Below are 4,367 nucleotides of genomic sequence, written 5' to 3'. Positions count from 1 at the left end.
GTTCAGTTCTAGTTCAGTTCTAGTTCAGTTCTAGTTCAGTTCTAGTTCAGTTCTAGTTCAGTTCTAGTTCAGTTCTAGTTCAGTTCTAGTTTAGTTCTAGTTCAGTTGGTATAATTGTTGTTTTTAAAATAGTTATTAATGTTTTTGTTATCACCCATGTTTCGTTCATGAACACTTCCTCCTAAAGGTTTAACTCCGTCCTTTTCTTTAAAAATTTACCAACAAATATGTCTGTAAATACTTTTGGTTAAATTTCACAATTTGTAATATATGAACGTTAAGTTAATAGTACTGCATACAATTGTTACCACATATGGGGTCATATTTGCATATATTGTTAAATATACGTACACACATATGTACATGTGTATATGTAATTTTGCATCAAACGTAATAAACCATAAATTATATTTTTAAACTGAAATTATTATGCCCCATTAATTCAAATAATTATTACCATTAATGTAGTTCTTCTTTAATCATGATTTTGCGGCTATTCAGACGGACCAGCGGAAACTGCAATCTTTATCTATTGGTTTGTGTAATTTGTAGATTTGTACGAATGTGTCTTACACCATCTCTGCTTGACATCGCAAGTATTTAATAATTATAAAAATTTATATATGTGAATACTTATATACCTTTTTGGTGACATTGAGTAAAAAATTATAATTATTAAAAATTTAATATTAAATAAAACATTTATTTTAATATTTTTTCATAAAAAAATTTCTTAAATTTATTTTCATTATAGACACACTTTTTTAATATGTAAATTTTATAAATTTTTTAATTGTTAGATTTTTGGGATAAATTCCATGATATGATTTAAATAAGAATGTTAAAATCTTTTGCACTGAGGAATTCTTTTAAAGAATTAATAACCACCATGCGTATGAGTATTTTAAGTATAATTAAATATTGATTATACGCTCAGTTGATATAATGTAATAATTTATGAATGATAATATCATAAATATGGTAATAAGACTGAAATTTTTCTATAATTTTCTACTATATTAGATAATTCAAAGTGCAATGAAAAACACAAATATTTGTTAAAACATTTTTGGTAGCATAATGAAAAGAGGAAAGAAACAAATATTAAACCAACTATGTTGGACATGACCGTAAAAATATCTATATCTATGCTTTATAATTACTTAATGTGATTTGTTTATAAATTTTATCTAAACACTTTTTCAGCTAAATTTTTTATGCTTATAGACATTTTTGAAAGTTATTAAAATGTTATTATATAGATAAAACCCCTTTATATCTATAAAGACAACTGAATCTTAATGTCCTCTATAGTGATGTAGGGTATAATAATGTAATTCGAATAAAGTTTTTCGCTATTGCAATTTTTTTAATTAATTTTTCTTTTATGAAAATTGCAATAAATGTTATATGATGAAATTAAATTTGAATTTATAATTTGTTTGTTCAGAAAAAGTCAACATTTTTGCATGATATAAGAATACTTTTAATATCAGAAGGCCAAATGGTAAGATGTCTTTTAAAGACACAAATTTAATTTTTCAGAAAAAGTTAAATGATTCGTAAAATTCTATGCTGAATTTCTTTTAAAATAATATATATTTTTGCTAAAAAAATTTTTACTGCATTATAAATTTAACTACTTTTAAATTATACTAAATCACAAAACAACAACTTCTACTTTTTTTCTGGCTTGCCCTTATTTTGTCTCAAACTTAACTTTATATTTAGGGTACTGAATAAATTTCCGACCATCCTCAGCTTTACCCTCTTCCTCATTTTCTAACTATCAGACGATTAACGCTTGATTGTATACAGTTTTTCATATAAAAATGAAAAGCTAATTTGCATTATGTTTTTTTGTTCCACTTTTTTCTCTTTGCTTTCTTCCACTACACCCTCAATTTCATTTAAAGTTTTTTTTCTCTCTAATTCAAATTAAATCATTAGGAAAATTTTGCACAAATTCATATTGCTCTGGTTGCAAGATATTTTGTTGTGTTCAGCTGTATACTATATTTCCTCTAGATACTACTACACAGTGTGGCGCCACTCTTCAAAACTCATCAACACTTGTTGGGCGAAAGGAAAAGCTGCAAAGCGGTAGGGAAACAAGCTAAAAAACAATTCAAACGAGAAAATAACTAAAAGTAGGTGTTGAATGGAAATAAAATTTATTTAAAGTAAATTGTGTTGACTGCTTTGGAGTGCTGGTGTAGAAAATTTTTTTTCTATCTTTCTCACAGCAATTACAGCTGCTGTTGTGATTCCGTTCTTTCTTTCAGTCATTCAGTTATTCGGTCACTAATTCATTCATTCATTCATGCATTCAATGCTCTCTAAGAGGCATCCTATTAAATTGCATTCAGTAAAATATGATGTGAATGATGTATTTGTTGTTGTGGAAAGTTGGACTAGTGGACAACAATATAAATTATTGTCACTCATAGACAAATACACAATTTCTTTTAAATAAAATCGAAAATATATAAAAAGTGAGTGAGTATTGGTATTGCAAAATGGGGGGGAATCACTGTTAACACAGTCATTACCATCTTCTGTATTTGAACATTACGATTGTAAATTTTGCATTTGAGCTTTACAATGAATAGTTTACAGATGAATTCATTTGCAACATCAAAAAAATAAATTTAGTTAACTGTAAAACAGAGAATTTGTAAACATTTTGTTCTAGAATATATGATATTTAAGCACTTATATTATTTTTTAAAGAGGGGATAGCGTCAATAATGGAAATAACAATTTGTTAAAGAGATTTTTGTTTCTATAAAACTTGTTTAAAGCAATTTTGCCTCTATTACGTTATAAGGTTAAAGTTATTCTCAGAAGGCTATTTTACAGGAGTATGGTCAATTTTAAACTAATCCTTATAAAATGGTAGTGATGTTGTAGTTAATACAAAAATCTTGTTTGTATTGAACATCATTACTATGTTTGTATTTTCTGAAAGTTGTCATAATACCATTTTCCGCAAGTGATCACATATTAGGGTCAATTCTGAACGCCTACTTATGAAATTTGGTCATGACATACAAGTTTTTTGTAAAGAATTTCAAGTATATAAGTTTTAAGATTTTAAGCTATTGTATGAAAGGAAATCCTTTATAGAGGTCAGGGCTAGTTATGAACCGAAAAAACTTTATAGTAAATTTCATCATTTCGCACATCGTTTATGATCAGATAAGATTTCCATACGACTGTAAAATTTTCTATCCATATTTTCTCTTAATATGTGATGGTTTCAATAATATTGCATTTAGTCCACACATTGACAGAGCGTAAAAATTTCTTTGCACACTAACACTACTTCACTTTGTGTTTTTGCATTCCGTGCACTGAAAGAAAAGTTTGCATTTTTTTTAATGTTTTTAGGGTAGTGACTTCAGTACTTTACAGTGTACTTTATTATAAATAACAAAAAAAAATTAAAATTTCTAGATTATTTATGAATAGGATTGGAAAATAATTTAAACACGATCTATTACTTTTGAACATTGCTCCCGGAAATGCACTTTATTTGCAATTTTAGATACAAAATGAATCCTATTATATACTCCATAAAAATAAAGAAATAATGGAAATAATTTTGAAAAATGAAACAAATAATGGATCGTTAGGTGTATAAAAATATCCTCCAAGAACTTTTGCGCTCATATACAGTGCTATATATGTCAACTAATTAATAATATTTAGGGGATAATGTTGTTAATAGGCTTGTATATCAAGAATTAACATAGTAGCGTGTATAACATTTTTTTTAGCAGTTTATGTCGTTGATGCACCTTTGTTAAAATTCCCATTATTTTTTACAATTACTTAGAAAAAAATTTTCGAATAAATTTTTTTTTGATAATTTTAAATGAATAAAAATAATAAAAATAAATATTAAATATTAAACATTCTCATATGCAAAAATAACTTTTGGCAAAGAGGAACTTATCTTTATGTTTAACAACAGAGATTTCTCTATGTGCGGATGGGATTTAGACGATTCCATCCGCACTCTTCTTCACACAATTTTGACAGATCATATTACTAATGTGCTCGTGTAAAAGGGGCTTTATGATACATTAAACTCCTTTATTCGAGGGGTCACTTGTATGAGGGGTAGGGAAATTGTTATTAGTTAGTTAGTTAGACAGTTAATTATTAATCTAGTTAGCAAGTTAGTTATTTAGTTAGTCAATTAGTTAGTTAGTGAGTTAGTTAGTTAGTTAGTTAGTTAGTTAGTTTTTTTAATGCATTTTCAAGTAAAATTAGATTTTACGTAATTGTAATTGAAGTTGCCGATTACAATTACTTTTAATTGTATTGGAAGTTTTGCTGATTACAAAATTCAATTACAA

Source organism: Lucilia cuprina, chromosome 2, assembly GCF_022045245.1.
Source record: "Lucilia cuprina isolate Lc7/37 chromosome 2, ASM2204524v1, whole genome shotgun sequence".
Lineage (NCBI taxonomy): Eukaryota > Metazoa > Arthropoda > Insecta > Diptera > Calliphoridae > Lucilia > Lucilia cuprina.
This window is presented reverse-complemented; position numbering follows the sequence as displayed.